The following is a 19,833-nucleotide window of genomic DNA, read 5'->3' on the forward strand; positions in this document are numbered from 1 at the left end:
CGGGGCAATGGGAAAGGGGCATGGCAAGGCAGAGACAGCCCCGTTCCACCCAGCCCAGTAGAAGGGCACTGATTACAAACCTGTAGCTGCCAGACGCACACTGGCTCGCCCGGCCCTGCACTGTCATTGTGCTTCTGCTCCTTAGGGGAAGGCCCATGCCGCACCATGCTACCCCCTGGCCCCGCACCCCTCTGACCCCCTACACCCAGTGCCAAACCACCCAGAGACCCCCCACAAACCCGTATGCCCAGTGCCCTCCCACAGACCACTATAAGAACATAAGAATGGCCATACTGGGTCAGACCAAAGATCCATCAAGCCCAGTATCCTGTCTTCCAATAGTGGCCAGTGGCAGGTGACCCAAAGGGAATGAACAGACTGGTTATCATCAAGTTATCCATGCCCTGCTGTCACCCCATCCCAGCTTCTGGCAAACCGAGGCTAGGGACACCATTCCTGTCCATCCTGGCTAATAATCATTGATGGACCTATCTTCCATGAATCTATCTAGGTCCCAGCACCCCCCCCATAGATCCTCTCATTGCCCAGTGCCCCCCTACCCGAACACCCCACACAGCTCTCCCACCACAACTGCACAAAGCCCTGCACCTCCCTGCCCAGAGCCCCCCCATACATCCCCTTAGTGCCCAGTGCCCCCACAATCCCACTGCCACAACTGCACAGTGCCCCACACAGACCCACCCCGACAAACACAGATCTCCCCCACTGCACAGACCCCCAACACACACAGATCTCCCCACCCCCCCACTGCCCAGTGCCCTCCAAAGCCCCCCACTCCCCAGCACCCCAAAACACACAAACCTTCCCCACTGCCGAGCACCTCCCACCCCCTCACTGGCCAGCCCACCCCCCCCCCCAACCCCCTAGAGATCTACTCTCCCACACCCTGACCTCCGGCCACAATAGGAGGTGGCTGTGTCTGCCAAGCTGAGCCAGCAGCGCAGCCAGGGCTGGTCCTGGAGCACGATAACTCCAGCCCCTTGGGAGTGGTGCAATCAGCCAGGCCGAAGCAGGAGCAAGGCCTGCCCAAGCCAGGCTCCCTCAGGACCCACATGCCTGGCAGGACCCAGCTAAGCCTCCCTGCACTGTCCCCTGTGACTGTCTGAGAGTGGCCCAGTCTCTGCACCAGTCCAAGGTGGCTCTGCCCCTGGGGAGGCAGGTGGGGCCCCACAGGTCCCAAGCAGCAGAGAAAGCTCAGAGCTGGAAGCAGTGCTGGGGAACAGGGTAGATCCCTGGGACATGACTCCCGAGATCCCACGCGGCCCAGCCACACCCAGTGGCCCCGTGGCCAGCAGCCCTGCCCAGGCCGCATGGTGGACCCCAGCTGCTGGGTGATGAGCCCCCTACAGGCAAGTGGAACCTGCTGACTGAGAGCTGCTTACACAGCAAGGCCTGGGTGCTGGACTGCCCTGGGCGAGGGGCCGGACCTGGCTGTGTGGATGAGTTAGAGGGGTCCATAATGGGGCCCTTCCCAGTGTGGGCCTGGTGCCACTGTGCCATTGGCACCATTGTAAACCCGGTACTGACCCCAAACGCCCTCCCACAGCAAAACTCCCTTGGACCTGTTCTGGATGCCACCAAAAAATATACAAACCTGCTGCCCCTGGTGCTACTTTACTGCTACAAGAGACTTGATGCAGTGAAATAATTTACCTACATTCCCTCAAACTCTGCATCACACATTTTGAGTATTTAAAAGAGTCTCTTATCACTATATGTCTACATGAAGTCTCATCACGGTTCACAAGTGTGTCTTTGCTGCTGCTGTTATTCCCTGAATTGCGCTCTCTTCCTTGTAATCCAGTTTAATTATAGTTTTGCTCCTTTAAAAATGATATTTCTATTAGTGTTATTACTCTGAACACTTTGTCATTTATCTGTATTATCATTGTACAATGCATGTCACTGTGCTGTTTATTTTAATAGCTAATGCTCATCAAAAAATTTTTAAGGAAGTAAAAAGAAAAGGAGTACTTGTGGCACCTTAGAGACTAACCAATTTATTTGAGCATGAGCTTTCGTGAGCTACAGCTCACTTCATCAGATGCATCCGATGAAGTGAGCTGTAGCTCACGAAAGCTCATGCTCAAATAAATTGGTTAGTCTCTAAGGTGCCACAAGTACTCCTTTTCTTTTTGCGAATACAAACTAACACGGCTGTTACTCTGAAACCTTTAAGGAAGTAGTTGTTATTGGTTTTAGCAATTCCATCTGTGTTTCTATTATAGCACTTGCTATGGTTTTTGTACTTTGATTTGTAATTTGGAGTTTTTAATTCTACCTCTTTTTCTTTTTATAGCACAAGTTTATTTTGTTGGGTCATGTGACTTTCACTATGACTGATTTCCTGTCCTGTTTTCAACAATTCCTTTGCAGTTGCTCCACCAATGAGGATTGCCTTTTGCTGCATTTATCTTGCCTGTGAATCCAGCCCTTAGTGTCCCATGTTCACACGTCATTGCTCGTGTGTAGAAGTTGATTCACAAATATTCCGTAAGTGTATTATATTGGGTCATCCTACGTCCTTCCCAAGGGCAAAAATCTTCGGCAACAATGAAGGTTTGGGCTGATGAGCAGTGGCTGCAGAACTTTTGGATGCACAAGTCCACATTCCTGCATCTGTGTGCAAAACTCACCAAAATAAAAGCTGCACTGACAACAGAGAAGCAAATATAAATTGCACTATGGGGACCTACAACACCAGATTCTTATTGGTCAGTCAGCGGTCTCTCTACTAAACCAAGGTGAAATGGATTTCTTTAATGTAAAGTAGTCAGAACATATTGTTAAAGATCATTTCATGTTCAATGCCCTGTTAATACCTCTGCAATCACAGAACAACAAAGTAGTGTTACTGGGTTTCAGACTGTTGTCTCTTACACCTTTCTTAAGTTTCCATAGCTATATTTCTGAGTAAGGCTAAGTTTTCATAGAATCATAGAAGTTTAGGGTTGGAAGAGACATCAGGAGGTTATCTAGTCCAACCCCCTGGTCAAAGCAAGTCCAATACCAACTAAATCATCCCATCCAGGGGTTTGTCAAGCCAGGCCTTACACCAAGTAACAAGTTTTCAGGGCCAGAGAGAGGGGAGCATTTGTGCAGGGGCCAAACCGTGCCCAGGGGAGGGAGGGACAGATGGAGGGGGCAGGTGCCAGCGGAGAGGCCTAGGACATTGCGGTAGCCCATGATCGGGGTAGACGGGGGGGCTGGGAGGTGCAACACATGGGGGTGGAGCCTGCGCTGGGGCCCAAAACCAGGTGTGGGGGCAGAGGAGCTTGTGTCTGTCTTGGCTCAGCACCCGCTCCCAGGGCCACAGTGCCACCTAGCCCGGAGCTTAGCAGTGCTCCTCTCTCTGAGATGCTGTGCTAAGCTGCCCAAGGAGACTTGACTCAGTGCCCTGCATCTCACTCTGACCTGCCGCTCTAACCAGCTTCAGCCTTGGCACAGGCGTTTGGGGTATGACATCATTGCTTTCCCATTTCTGGAGGTGTAATGCGCTCAGGCGTAGCCTTCTGGCAGCCCTCAAATGCACCTTGTCTGCTGCCCCCTCCACCCCGCCAGCCGGGCACTCCATTCCTTCCGAGTCGCTGTCGATTCTTCCCTCCGTTTATTTACTTAAAAAACAGTATTTTCATGACTCCGCCTCAGCACCCCCCTCATTTACCTTGGGTACCATTGTGCCACTTAAGGTAGGAGTCTAATAGTAAATAATTCTACAAAATAGTTTCTACTAGTAGATAAGCACTCACATCTCAGTGTTTTCTAGTATAATGTTTCCTATGTTCTTATATAAGAAGTTTGCAATTCGCAATTCAAAAATTGTCTTTTTTATTTTTCCTGGAAGTACAAGTCCATTCTTTATTTTATGACACCAAGACTGTCCGATTTCCTGGTTTACCATCAAAACTTCATCCATTTCCTTTGCTGATCCACAATGAGAACTGCCTTTTCTCAACCATTCTGCCTCTCTGTCTAGAAAATTATCGCTTGTCTATACTGGAAAGTTTTACCAATTGTACAGGAGTTATACCAATAAATACCCTATGTGGACACATAATCTGGTATAAGAGTGCTTTTTGTGGTTTAGTTTAAGACTCTTCCAGACCAACCAAGCTAAACTTAAAAAGGCACTCTTATACCTGAACAACTGGCTGGGATGATTTAGCTGGGGTTGGTCCTGCTTTGAGCAGGGAGTTAGACTAGATGACCTCCTGAGGTCTCCCAACCCTAATCTTCTATGATTCTACGAACTGTGTCCGCACACAGAGTTATGGCAGTATAACTATACCTGTTTAAACCTACAACAGGACCTTTGTGCTTCACGTCATCACTTGTGTGTAGAATTTACTTCCCAAATATTCATAAAGGGCACTATACTATCTATCTAGATTCACGTGACATTGATATTAATGGAAATACTTGCTATGCAAAAGTTAAGCACTTGTTCAATTTTTTTCTGGATAGAGGCCTTAGTTTGCACGCTAATACTGCAATCGTTAATTAGCTGTGAACTCTACCAAATAATCTATGTATCTAATACGTATCTACATTCCTATAACAGTCTATGCTGGGTTGGACTTCCAGTAATATATAATTTTGTTTTCCCTTCATTAAAATAATTCATTTCTTTAACTAACTCCCACATCCTGCAAACACTAAAGCACATGCATCTCTTCACGTACTTTATCAGTTGCACTGATGTTCATTTTGCTACTGATTTGTTTATATTTCTGATTGGATATCTTATTTTCATGGCCCCGGCCAATCAATAAATTGTCTTTACATTATCATAGTTCCATAATATTTCATAGATTTTAAGGACAGAAGGAATCTTTAGATCCTCTAGTCTGATCTATAACAGAGGCCATATAATGTCACCCCCTTATCCCTGCACTGAGCTTATTGTATTTGACCCTTCAGCACCTGGTATTTTCTCTGTGAAGGTACTTATTACACTATAATCAAGCCATCTCTCAGTCTTCTTCTTGATAAAATACACAGATTGAGCTCTTTAAGTCTCTCATTGTAAGGCATTTTTGTGGCTCTTTTCTACACTTGTTCCAATTTTTCAACATCCTTTTTAATAACTAATAATACTTAAGAACTCTATATAGTATTCCAGTGTCAGTCTCACCACCTGATACTGAGGTAACATGATGTCCCATTTACTCGCTACTCCTTCTCTATACAACCAAAGATCATATTAGCCCAGCATCGCACTGGGAACGTCTGCTTAGTTGCTTAATCACTCTGACTCCTAAATCCTTTTCAGAGTCATTGCTTCCCAGAATAGAGTCTCCCATTCTGTAGGCTTACGTTCTTTGGGCCAGGTTTTCAAAGGTATTGAAGACTCGAAAAATCAACTGATGCCTGCACACAAGTACACTGCTCCTGTTAAGTCTGATCTTTTTTATTCTTATTGGAAAAATAAAATTGTCCATGTGTGACCCAGGAACCTCTTCGTGCCAACTAGAAGAGGACACAGGAGGTGCATAGGGTTTTACAGAGCTCCCTTGGATCGGTATCTGCATAATAGTTCAACAAAGGGTGGCATGTGATGTCTCTGACGAGCGCCAGTAGCCCACTTTTCATCATTATCATTGCAAAATATATTTACGTATAACGTTTAAGAAGTAACATATCTATAGTGAAAATTATGTTCTTAAGGTCTTGGAGCTAAGGCAGGAGGTGACATATCTAGGAAATGTTCCTTTATACTTATCTCACTGCCTGGTCATTTATATATTATTTATGTATATCTCACAGTGTATGCCAATTTGCATATGAAGCCACATGTGGACAAGAGACTGCAAAATCTACAAGAGATTAAATCTACAGGAATAAACAAACAGCAAGGGGGGTGTCCTGTTTGTGAATAAAGACAAAAGATTATTCTGATATATATTGAAGTGCAAAGCAACACATTGAGCCCTTCAACAAAGTTATAGGGTTACTATATGTCCGGGTTTTCATAGATGTGACCTCTTTTTTGGTAGTCCATTTTCTGATCGGCTGGATTTTTGAAATAAGAGTCAAAGTCCAGGGTTTTTGTAGAGCAGATGTTGCAGCTCAGAAAAAGCCCCGATTGGTGCACTTTTCAGTTGGTCCTTCCCCTGCATCCACAGCTGATTGGTCCATTCCCCTACTGCCCTGGCTGCCAGCTCTGTGGAGAGGCTTGTGCCAGCCACCCTGCCACGATGACAGGACACGACACTGCCCACCCACCTCCAGTGAGTATCTCCGCTGCAGGTATCCCTTCCAGCACCTCCAGGTATCCCTCCCAATACACACACCCCTCCAGCACCCCTCAAATACCCACTCCAGCACCCCCAACTGTACCCACCTCCAGGTCCCCTGCCCCCCAGCCAAATGTCCTCTCTTTGGGAATGTAAAATATGGTAACCCTAAATGAGGAGGCACACTGACAGTGTGCTTGTTTTATGAAAGGAGCATCACAATTAACCTGGCTGCAAAGTACCGCAAGGATTTTGGGTGAGCAATGAGAGCTTCTTGTTAAAATGTGTGTTTATGATTTTATTTTATACGTAACACTTTGTTTCCAATACTTCTACTTGATATCACTTGAATCTTTATGGTGGTAGGAGAAGTTCTCCTGCTTGACATAGTGTTGTCCACACCACTGCTTTTGTCTGTGTAATGCATGTCACTAAGGAGGGTGGTTTATTCACACCCCTGAGCAACATAAATTATGCCAACATAAGCTGTAGTGTAGACATAACCTAACTCTTTCTCTTTGTTACTGCAGAACTCGGGTGTAATGAACAGGAGCTACCTACACCTGGTCTATGCTCAAAATCTAAGTGTTCTCCCTAAGTATTCTCTGTTCTACTCCACACAAACCACCCTAGACTTACAAAATGTTATCATTCCTTCAGCCTTTTCCTACAGAGAGCCCCTTCCTGCACCCTGCACCCCCTCCCACACCCCCTCCTGCACCCCAACCCCCTGCCCCAGCCCTACATGCAATTCCCCCACCCAGATGTGGCCTTCAGGCCAAAAAGTTTGCCCACCCGGTTATGTCTACACTGTAATAAAAGACCCATGGCTGGCCCAGGTCAGCTGACTCAGTCCTGTGGGTCCCGGGCTGCAGAGCTATAAAATTACAGCATAAACTTTTGAGACCCTGAGAGTGGGGAAGGTCCCAGAGCCCAGGCTCCAGCTTGAGCCCAAACATCTACACAGCCTGAGCCTTGTGAGCCTGAGTCAGCTGACCCTACGCAGCCAGGGCTGTGCCATGGGTCTTTTATCGCAGTGTAGACATACCCATGGGATTCAGACCTGTGAGGTGCAAAGTACCCTCAACTCCCATGGAACTTAATAGAAGCTGAGGGTGCTCAGTGCCTCATAGGATTGAGACCTTAGACAGCAACTTGTGAGAGAGAAATGAGTGTAATATGTGCAGTCATACCCCCAGTAAACACATTTATAGACATGGTCATGATTGGTCATATTGGACCTTCATACTCAACATGAGCAGCACATGGAAGACACTAATAATCTTTGATAATTGGTATCCCTAATGTACATGTACTTAAATGTTTTCAGTCCAATACAATTGAGTGATTAGCTTTTGGTGATTCCACGATTAGGAATAGTTTCTGTCTTCATCAGTTAATAATGAACGATTTTACCAAATTTCAAGATTCTACATGAAGGGGAACATGGACATTAAGTCACAGAGTGACTTGTTTTAAGTATTTGTTTTTTAGTATTATTTAGTATTTATTATTTCTAATACAGTAGTGCCCAGAGGACTCGTTGAGGGGTTAAGTGCCCAAATAAAATGATAATGTGTGTACCAAAGAGTTTACATTCTAATTTAAACCAAACTGTAATAAATAGGTAGCCTGAGCACAAAAATCTGTTCACCAACTCTTGCCATAGTTATGATAATGAAAAAATAATCACTCAGGTCAAGAGCTTATAAAATTGTAAATATATTATTCATATGTAGCTCTCTTTTTTGTAGCTGTTCTCATTTCTATGAATGTCTTCACTATTTACAGATTTTGCCAAATAGTGAACAGATTCCAGTGTAGGGGTTCATTACTGATCTAAATCATGTATTGCTGTTTCTACTCCTTAAATGGGTTGCTGAATAGAAGAATAATGAGTACTCCTTATATGCATGTTGTCATAAAAATAAAGGGAAGGGTAACCACCTTTTTACAGTATACAGTACACCTGTATACAGTGCTATAAAATCCTTCCTGACCAGAGGCAAAACCCTTTCACTTGTAAAGGGTTAAGAAGTTAAGATAACCTCCCTGGCACCTGACCAAAATGACCAATGAGGAGACAAGATACTTTCAAAGCTGGAGGGGGGGGGAAACAAAGGGTCTGTCTGTCTGTGTGATGCTTTTGCCAGGAACAGATCAGGAATGCTGTCTCAAACTCTGTTAAGTTAGTAAGTAATCTAGCTAGAAATGCATTAGATTTCCTTTTGTTTAATGGCTGGTAAAATACGCTGTGCTGCATGGAATGTATATTCCTGTTTTTGTGTCTTTTTGTAACTTAAGGTTTTGCCTAGAGGGATTCTCTATGTTTTGAATCCGATTACCCTGTAAGGTATTTACCATCCTGATTTTACGGAGGTGATTCTTTTACCTTTTCTTTAATTAAAATTCTTCTTTTAAGAACCTAATTGATTTTTCATTGTTCTTAAGATCTAAGGGTTTGGGTCTGCGTTCACCTGTACAAACTGGTGAGGATTTTTATCAAGCCTTCCCCAGGAAAGGGTGTGTAGGGCTTGGGGAGATATTTTGGGGGAAGACGTCTCCAAGTGGGCTCGTTCCTTGTTTAACACGCTTGGTGGTGGCAGCATAGGGTTCAAGGACAAGGCAAAGTTTGTACCTTGCGGAAGTTTTTAACCTAAACTGGTAAGAATAAGTTTAGGGGGTCTTTCATGCAGGTCCCCACATCTGTACCCTAGAGTTCAGAGTGGGGAAGGAACCTTGACACATGTTCATACATATGTGTTGCATTAAAATTTGTGAAACTTTAATTTCAAGATTTGTGGACATGTACACAAATAAGTCAGGGGGTTGTCTGAATATCTGTGAACAACAAGCTTGTTGCATTTATTTGCAAAAAAAAAAAAAAAAAAAAAAAAAAAAGTGTAACAGGGTGGCTCACCCCTAAGGGCTGAAGCTAGCCAACCCTGATTATTAAAGAGGCACAACTGGGTTGGATCAAGGGATTCCTTATAAAGAGCAGCAGGCAGGGCCCTGACAGGAGAAGGGAGGATGGGTCGGTCAGTCAGTCAGGGGCTAGAGCAGACTGGAACAGCTTGGTATTGCAGAAGAATGAGGGCTGAGTATGAACTTTTGTGATATGGTTATTGACTTTATCATGTGGATTTTATGCAGATTGTTTGAACCATATTTATTATTAAGGATCTTGGGAATTGTTTGAATCTTCTCTGTTAAGAACTCCACCCAGCGTGGTTTTAATAAGGGGCCTGGGCGAGGGGAAAAGGTGCTTGCAAAGTGATCCCTAGGCAGCCACTCTGCCACAAGGGTGAATCTTTTTGTAAACTATGGGATAGGTTCTGCTCAGCATCATGGTCACCAAAACCAGCAATAATAGATGTTCTCATCAAATACTCCACTTTAGAAAAGGTTCTAGCATTCAAGATTGCTATAGTCTAGTGTAGCGGTAACAAATGCTGGATGTCTATGGGAAGAGGGAAAGAACCAATCTCTGATGGGGAAAAAAAAAAGACCCTTCTGCATTCTGGGCCTCAAGGACTGGAGAAGAGTCAGTAAAACCTTGAGTTTGCAAACTACTTTGACAATGTGTGACAGATGATCTAACCTCAGAGAAAAATTGCATACTGCAGTAGATCCTCAGAATGCTTCCTCTGCCAATCCACAATGACTATAAAGCAGCTGGTTCTCTTTTAGGGCCCAGTTACTGCCAGATATTGGAAGAGTAAGGAAATAGCTCTCTCCAAGGCTGATTATGTATCAGCCCATTCCACCTAACAATCTCTCCCCGCAACTTCACATAGAAATTGAAGAAAGCATCACCCTGGGGGGTTTCTCTGAACAGAATGACTAGAACCACTCTAAGTTGATTCCATCAGCCCCTGTAAGGTGCTGCAGTCCTGTCAACAGGACCCCATGATCAATGGGTATTGAAGGGTGCTGAAAACTTGTGGTAACAAAAATGTCTGGCCTCTGTCTACTGCTCAGCTGAGATTGTCACCTCTGTGATTAACACCACTTGCATGCCATGGTTGTGATCCAAATAATTTGAAGATAGCAGATGCTGTTGGCCTGACACATTCTCAGTGACCTACCCCAGAAAGGGGTGATTAGAAAACAAGCAATATTTTATAATGATGCTAGTGTTTCCAGTTGGATTCTTGAACAAGAGCTCTGTCATAGATTGTTTGAGTGTTGCTTGAGCTTGGCCTTCTTTTGGGATGCATTAATGCCTCCCTCCCATTTAGGGCACAGGCACTCCCTTCTAGTTTTCAGTAGCCAAGATGACCATAGGTTTAAGTCACAGATGACTGACTAGATGACTTATGAAAAACAGATGCAATTCAGCTATGAAAGATGGTGGCTTTGTTCCATCCAGCTTTAACAGCTGTTGTCCTAAATCAGATTGACCTGTTTTGCAAAATGTGGGCAGTTGCTAATTTTATTCCAGCCATCTTCAGGACACATGGAATTACTGCTACATACTATCTGCTAGAACACTCTGAAGTCGAGCACTGTTCCTATTAAAGTATACCTGTCTGCTTATATCTGCCACCAACTTCAAATCAACACTGCAGCTAGTAACCCACAGTCCTGATGAATTATAACAGCACCACACACTGACCTCTGCATAGCACCCTCAGCTGTTTTTTAAGTCCTATTATTGCACAAGTAAAAAGAGGCTCTGACTCATTTACATTGTAAACATGACAAATATAATTAAGAAAAAATAGTAAGAAGCTTTAAAGTGAACTCAGTATTGGTGGCAGAAATTTACTTGAAAGATCTCAATTTCGTTAAATATCCTTTTTGGTGTGTGTGTTTAAGGAACTGATCCAACTCCCATGGAAGTCAATCAGCTGGAAAGATTCTAGCTGACTTTAATGGGAGCCGGAACAGGTCCTAAATCTCATCAGCACTAACAATTATTTCTTTACCTTGGAGAGAAAAGCACTTGACAATAAGTTAATGAACAATAAAATATCTTTAAAGGGAGTATGATACCAGTCAGTGCTGTGTTCTTGGGGAACCAGGGTGCAGTATCTAGCCTGACTCATGAAGGACACCCCTGCCCTCCAGCCTCTGCTTGAACCAAAACCAATTAGAAGAAAGACTTACAGAAAGCAATGAAAAGGTGGTGGGAGACACACCTAAACCCCTCCTGACAAGGGTGACAAGAGTAAGGCAACTCTCCTAGCCTCATCTGCATCAAAGATGTGACAGGGACGCATCTTCATTAGCATACAGAATGGAGAACAGAGATTCCAAGGCAAGAACTGCCCTGAACTCTGGGACCAGAAAAGCAGGGAAGCACTGCATCATGAGGGATCTGTGCTCCAGATATTAATGAACCTACACCTGCACACACCCAGCTCAGCAGTTATCAGACCAATTCTAATAATGAATCCTTGAATCATATGCAAAATATGGAAGCTGCTTAATTGCACTGTGAGCTCCCTTGAAGGAACACCACGCATAGCCAGGAACGATCAGTTCCTATTATCTAGCCTAAAGAAAACCCTTGCGTTATCAGTTTACCCATAAACAAATCTAGTGTTCTCCCTTGAACTTTTGTTGTTTCCCTACAAAGATCCCTACCCACACTCAAGTAAGTGTTCTGATTCATGGATCTAAACTCTGCATCAGTTCCACTGGGACCTCATCTTCTCCTGACTGCTTGTGCTGGGGGCTCTGCTGGTCTTCAGCACTCAGGATCCTGAGCTACCACCATCACTTGGGAACCCCGACCAGTTCAAGCTTCAACCAGCTCTCTCTCGGTTTTCTTTTCTACTTCAGGTATAACTTTTTAATCCTGACATGTTTGATCAGGTATAGTTTTCTATATATGACTTTTGTAATCTTTTATAATGTAACTGTTATGTTTGTTTAGGTTCTCCTTGTGTGGTTATCACTATTATTCAATAAATAACTTTTATGGTTAAGCTGGTTGCTTCCCTCCCTCCCTCCCTAAATTTTACTCTCTTATTTCTGGCTTCCCCATTTACTCTGCAGCAACGCTTCTCTTACCTAAGAAAAAGATCTCTGTAGCGCCTAAACTACTGTGGGGTTTGCTCATCAAGTGGGTTACTACCAGAACAATTGTAACGTGAAAGTGGAGATAGGGACGTGCTGTACCTGTGACATACAAGGGTGGCACCTTGGAAGTGCTGCTTGACCCAGCCCTCTGAGTCCAGGGACAGATAAGGGATCAGCTTGAGAGTGCTGATTGACTCAGACTTGCTCTGTTAGTGTGTGTGTTCACCCGCATCTGATTCTGGGGCTGGAAGAACCCAGCCCTGGGGAACCTAAGTTCTGCAAGATAGCTCCATTGGGAGGGGACTTGCAGAAGGGAGAAGTAGAGCTCCCTATGAAAACACAAGTGACACAAGCAGTACATTAATAGAATTACAGACACCCCCCGCCCAGAAGAATAACCCTAATAAATGAGCACACCCCAAAGTAATGGGCAAATCTGGTAACAAGTAGTAAGTAAACAAGAAAAAAGAATACCTGGATTACAAAAATGTATACATTTGGCACGAAGATACTTTACACTGCGTTTAACTTGGAGTCCATTTAGGCTCAAAGCAGCTGACTGATAGTACTAATGAGGCAGGCTTTTTACAGGGTCACACACAATTCTGCCAGTGTAACTCAATCCTGAACTGCTATTCCAGTCATCAGCAGAATTGGCCAAGTGTGCAAAAGTTTGTGTATTTCTCTGGTGGTTGGTCAGACTGCCATTCCTTGAGAAACTGCTGTACAAGAACATGGCATGTTCCCTAAAAGTCAGAAGAACAGAATGACAGTAAAGCTCCAAAAATATCCATGACCCAGAGACAAGCTGACACAGGACATCCTTGAGTCATGTCACACAGCACATATATCATGATCCCATGTGACATACATCTGCTTTTCATAAACATGCCTTTTCTGAAAGTCAAAGAAGATGCAGAATGACAGTGAGTTGGGTAATGGCAGAATTGTCCATGAGACAGACAAGTCTAGTGCGCTGATCATAGGAGTAGGGACAGAAATCAAATATGTTCTGTCATGTGCCTATCTATCCTCAGACTTGGAGGGAATTTCCCAGGCTCTCAAGGCTTTCACTGGTGGGGTAGCCATTGCTACTACAAATTCCACTATTCCAGTTGTTAAAATGATGTTAAAGACAGCAAAAGAGGACTTTAATAAAGAGCTTTAAAGAGAACCTATGTTTGGTCCCAGTGCAAATAGGCTATGAACAAAATGGTCTGAATTCACTTATTCTAAGGGGTGTGACAAAGTTCCTGCTCTACCTTGGTGGGTCCCGCACTTATTAGCGGATTTGCTCGCCTTGGAGCTTCACAGCAGCCCTCAGCTTGGCCATTTTTCTGAATTCAAAGTCCAGTTGACTCCTCCTGTGTCTGACCAGGAGTTGGGAGAATTTGGGGGGAACCCAAGCCCACCCTCTACTCTGGGCTCCAGCCCAGGGCCCTGTGGAATGCAGCTGTCTAGAATACCTCCTGGAATAGCTGTATGACAGCTACAAATCCCTGGGCTACTTCCCCATAGCCTCCTCCCAATACCTTCTTTATCCTCACCATAGGACCTTCCTCCTGGTGTCTGATAATGCTTGTACACCTCAGTCCTCCAACAGTCCATATTCATATTCATTTTCATTTTCATTTTCTTTCTTTCTTTTCTTTTTTTTTTTTCTCTCTCTCTCTCACACACACACACCACAAACTGAAGTGAGCTCCTTTTTAAAACCCAGGTGCCCTGATTAGCCTGCCTTAATTGATTCTAGCAGCTTCTTGATTGGCTGCAGGTGTTCTAATCAGCCTGTCTTAATTGTCTCCAGAAGGTTCCTGATTGTTTCAAAACCTTCCCTGTTACCTTGGCACATCCCTTGGCCTGTGCTGTTTCCAGCAGCCCCCATTGGCCTGGAGCAGCAAACTGCGGCCAGTAGGAGCCGCAATCGGCCGAACCTGCAGACACGGTAGGTAAACAAACCAGCCCAGTCCGCCAGGAGCTTTCCCTGAACAAGTGGCGGATGGGCTTTGACAACCACTGATCTAGAGTATACCACAAAGCTGCATATTTGGGAGCTCAAAAAAAGTTCATTACACTGAGGCTATACTGACTGGAATGTTACTTTTCTTGACTTAAAAATAGCTGCAACAGAAGAATTGGGCAGAGAGAAGTAGACTCATTATATTATAGATACATTTACTCTTGTCTGAAGAGTTGAGGTCACTCTGATTGAAAGCATAAAAGCACTAAATAGGTGTCTCGTCTTAGGTTCTCTTATCTGCTGTGTTTGAAAACTGCCTCTAAGAAGTAAAGGTATGGGCACTTTGAACTTGGAATTAACAACTGAGGGTAATTCAATTGCAAGTGAAATATTACTTTACTTTCTTTTTCTTACAATGTCACTGTGTAACGGGGTGGCTATCTTAATTGCAAGAGGGCTGGGGCTAGCCAACCCTGGTTAGAGAATGAGCCCCACCTGAGAGCAATCAAGTGAGTCTTGCTGCTTTTATACTGGAAGTTGAGGGAGAAAAGGAGAGCACTCAGGAAGCTGTAGTTATGCCTGCAGAGAATAAGAGGTTCCTTCAAAACCCTGATTCAGCATAGGAGACGGTGCCAGCAGTGAAGGCCTATGGAGAAGGCCAAACTCCAGGTGGGAAGTAGAAAGCCAGATCCTCAGGGAAAAGTGACTGTGCCCAACTGAAATGGGGATAAGGACTGAGTTTGTGTTCTATTTTGAAAGACTTTGTATTACACTGGATTATCAATAGAGAGACATTGAACCTGGGGTTGGGGCCTGGAGAGCCAGTAGACCTGATGACTGAATAAATTGGACTAAAGTGGGGAATGTTTACTTTCCTTTGGACTAAAGAGAGTTTAGGAAGCCCTGAGGAAGGGGAAAACAGAGGCAGGGTACATCAGGGTCACCCATAGCCATGAGGGGATACTCTGGAGGCAGTTAGCGGCACACAAAGATAGCACTATAAATAACTTGCATGAACTGGTTTTTTGTCTGAAAGTCTTGGAAAGCATTAGTATGTGTGTTTCATTGTCTGAGTGGTATGGCAAATGGCTGACACTATTATGGGTCCTGCGCTTTTCCTCCATGTGATGGGTCAGGGTGCTGCCTCTTGCTCCTATTCTTGGGTGTCGACGGATCCGCTAGTGCCCTGGTGGGAGAGAGGAAGGGAGCTGGGAAGGAACCCGGGCTCACCCTTTCCTCTGGATCCCAACCCCTTCAGCTTCTTGGGCTTCCTGACTTCTCTCCCCTTGGGCAGGGTTTCTCTCAGTCCTCTGTGCCTGTGGAGTCCCTCTGCTCAAGCAGGGTTTCCCTTCCCCTAGAACTCTGATCCTCTGGTTAAGTACAGTCAGCTCTCCCTCCCTTCTCCCCTCTGACTGAAGCAGGGGTTTTTATTAGTTCTCTGGCAGGGACTTAATTGGCTCCAGGTGCTCTAAGGAACTTGTAGTAACCTGGAATAAGGCTCTGATCATCCTGGGGATTATATACCTCCCAGTGATAATTCTCCTGCTGTCCTCTGGCCCTGCTATATCACACTGGAAATAAGATTTGTATATTTAGGTACCTAAACAACTAGCTCTGTAGTCACTTTCATTTAGGGTACATCCTGCACAGCAATTAAACACCCCTGGGTAGCCTTGGTCAGCTGACTTGGACTGTGGGGCTGTAAAATGCTAAATGTATATGTTCAGGCTTGTGCTGAAGCCTGAGCTCTGGGACCCTGCGAAGGGGGAAGAGTCTAATAGCTCGGGCTCCAGCCTGAGCCCGAAACTCTACACAGCAATTTTTAGCCCCATGAGCCCAAGGCCATGCCATAGGTTCTTTTATTCCAGTGTAGACGTACCCTCAATGACTAGAAACTCCAGTGTCAAACATTGTACAGGTTTATTGTGCTACATGAGTGAAAATGACTTGACCTTTTATATAAAATATTAACTTGCCTGATTTACAGAAACTAAATTGTTTGGGAGGATGGGTCCTGTAACCTATAAAATGAAGTAGACCTGGAAGCTGTAACTCAGAATTCTAAAGGCCTTATGCAGAACTACATGAGGCCAGGGCAGAATTAACCTCTTGAGGCCTGATGGCAGTTTGAGAGCGTGTCAAAACATTTCTTAAGCATGTAAAAGTCAAACTGGCACCAGAGGAAAAGTTAATAGTAAAGTATTGCATACCCTTAATTTGAACTAAACCTTAAAGATTCTGTGGATATTTCAAGTGTATCTACATTCTCCCACCTGTTTATATTTATTACAAAAGTGAAACACATTGAATTCAATCTGATTTGCATGAAGTTTTTCATTAAAATAAATATTGTATGGACCAAACAAGACAACACACATTAGCCCCAATCCTGCAACTGACTGTGGGGAGACCCTTTTGCCCACACAAAGCACTATTGACTTCAACCAGAGAGGCTATCGTTTAAGAACCGTTTGTTTGTTTTAGTTTGGGTGTCTTTTTTTTTTTTTTTTTAATCAGCGAACGTCTCTTTCATGTCTGCTATGATTATACAAGGCAGTGACCACTCAGGCTTCAGTAGTCATTTTGTCCTCTACTGAAGTCACTGAACTTATTTTGACTACAAACAGTTATATAGTAATTTTATACAAAGTAAGAGCTCTGATAGTGAGGAGAACAGATAAATGAAGGTCACAGTCTGAGTTTATTTTATTTAATAGAACCTGGTATCTAAAGTCTGACACCAATTTTAGCAGTGATTCCTGGTTCTCTCAATATATTTTTCCAGGTGCAGTACCAGTTTGAGAGTATAAATATGCCACTCACATAGTTGCAGGCTACTTTCAGGGTGCCTACACTCACACAATATAGAACACTCCTCAAGATGCAAAGTACACATTATCCTTTTATGTTAACATTTCTTATCTTCATTACTTTTCCCCAAGCAATGCTTTGAAAGCAAAGTCTAGATCAGGGTTGTCCAACTCCTTCAACCATTGGAACAATTTATCAAGGGTTGTGATAGATTCTCCATCACTGATAATTTTTAAATCAAGATATGCTCTCGGAATTATTTTGGACAAGTTCTATAGCCTGTGTTAAACAGGAAGTCATACCAGACTCGCAGTAATCCCTTTTGGAATCTATCAGGCTGTAAGGGCTACTGGGTCAAGCTGTTTGCAGACACTGGAAGACGATGCTGCATCACTACAGCCCAGTCACACATTGGAAGGTTAGTTTTACAACCTTCACACTCACTAGCAAACATGCAAATCTTAACTCGAAACACATCAGTTATCCACTAAGAACAGTTTTCTACACATAACCTATAAATACAGAAATGAAAACATTTCATATGCATTTGGCCTCTACATAATAAAAGACCTTGCATCTTACAAACTGTATCACAACCCCACAGCATTATTCCCTCTATTCACACTGGTCCCCTATAATTCCACATATCTAACAGAGAAAAGCAACATACAGTGCTCTTTGTAGGTCTTGCCGGAGCCCTAAGCATAAGTAACAATATGAACCAAAGGGAGTGAACCAGAGTAGGCTTGGCTTTGGCAAAATAGCAATGCACCAGGTGTCAGATAACCAAGTAAGCACATTTCTGACTGGAGAAGATGGTACATAAACACAGATCTCTCGTGTAATTAATAGATCTCTGAGAGATCTAAAAGGTCTCTCATTCTTACGACATGGTACAAGAACATATAGATGCCTCATAGGATAAGGAGGGAATGACAGGATAACAGATGAGAATGTCTTGTTCAAACTAGCAGGTACAAGGATAATCATCATCATCATGTTCCTATTACACCTCTGGCATTTAGGGCAGCGATGAAGCTCCTCCACTCCTGTCTGCTTCTGGCAAGTCTTTCAATGATTCCCCAGCTGTGCTCCAGGTTTTTCAGCTCGGCTTCCACAGCTCTTCGCCATGTTGTTTTCGGGCGGCCTCATTTTCGCTTGCCTTCAGGTGTCCATCTTATTGCTATTCTGATGATAAAATCAGTTTCCATCCAAAGCACATGACCGATCCATCTCCAACACCTCCTGGCAATGGTGGTGCTCAGATCCTCTTGGCTGTACTCTGTCAATAGATCTTGGTTTGAGATTGTTCTGGGCCGAAAGATACAGAGGATTTTTCTGAGGCAGGTTGTATGGAATGAAGACAGTTTGGACATGTCCTACTTTCTCATTCCCTAGCATTCTGCACTATAAAGTAGTGTTGAAAGTACACAGCTCTGATAAATCTTGAGTTTGGTTTTGGTGTCGTATTTTGATGATTTCCAGACTGGCTTGTTCCACTGTCCTGGCTGATGGTGCTGCCCAAGTATGTGAATGTTTCTACATTGGTGAGAACATAATCCTCTATCCGTACTGGTGATGGTGAGGTAATATTAAATGTCATGATATCTGTCTTATTGTGGTTGATTTTCAATCCAATTTGCTGGCTGAATACGTTGAGTCGAGTTGTTTTTTCTTGTATATGGTGCTGGGTATGTGATAGGAGAGTGACATCATCTGCAAAGTCCAGGTCTTCAAGGGATGAGAAGAGTGTCCATTTAATGCATCCTGGCATGTCTTCTGTTGTACGCCACATTACCCAGTCGATGGCAATGTTGAAGAGGATTGCGGACATGACAAACCCCGACGTACTCCTGTTTTGACTTCAAAACTGAGCTCACTGTGATCAACACTGCATGTAAAGTTGAAATAGAAGCTTTTGATTTATATGGAAAGGAATTCCATATGCCCGCAGAATGCGTCATAGGCTGGTCCTGTGAATGCTATCAAAAGCCTTCTCAAAGTCTATGAAATGTATGTAGAGTTCCTGTTGCCATTCTAAGCACTGTCCACTAGTGTCCATGCCTCCTTGTGGCAGGACAGCTTGCGTGCTCTAACGATCCCCAGAGTCTGTGTCGGCGGGGGCTTTTTGCTCCTGGTAGATTCAACCATGCCGGATTGGTCTATAGGGGAGGGGCCAGACAAAACAGACACCCTGGTCCTCCAGGTTGGGGGTTAGGCACAGGGCTAACAACCCTATCCTGTAAAAAAAACAAAATATGTTATGGAAACAGTGAGGGAGAATGTACAAGGATAAGGGTGATAACTAATAACACCTGGAGTGTAATACATAATTTATTTGTATCAGTGTGTAAAAGGAGACGTCCTAGGAGGGGCATCTTTGAACTGGTCTAGGGGACAGGATCCTGGTTTCCTGATTGAATCAGTACTGTAGCTCTTATGGGGCGCTAATACTGAACTTTAACGACAATAAACGTGGCCTAGCACCTTCGCTACCATGGGCGGCAAGTACCATAGCCAGGTGTGACCCCACCCACACTCCGTCCCCAAGCGGCCCCTGCTTCCGCTCGGCGCGGCCACTGCAGTCTCCCTGTGGGGTGGCACCAGCTCGGGCCTTGCCACCTGCCCTCCTGGCGCTCCAGAGCTGGGGAGGCTGGGGCCACACCACCTGCTCTGGGGCTGGGGGGGAAGGAAGCTAGCCTGGGGTGGGGGCTGGCTTCTGTGGGTGGGGAGGGGGCTTTGGGCTCGGGCAGGGGTGTGGAAGGGCCGGCGCTT

This window comes from Natator depressus, chromosome 4 (genome assembly GCF_965152275.1).
Source record: "Natator depressus isolate rNatDep1 chromosome 4, rNatDep2.hap1, whole genome shotgun sequence".
In the NCBI taxonomy this organism is placed as follows: domain Eukaryota; kingdom Metazoa; phylum Chordata; order Testudines; family Cheloniidae; genus Natator; species Natator depressus.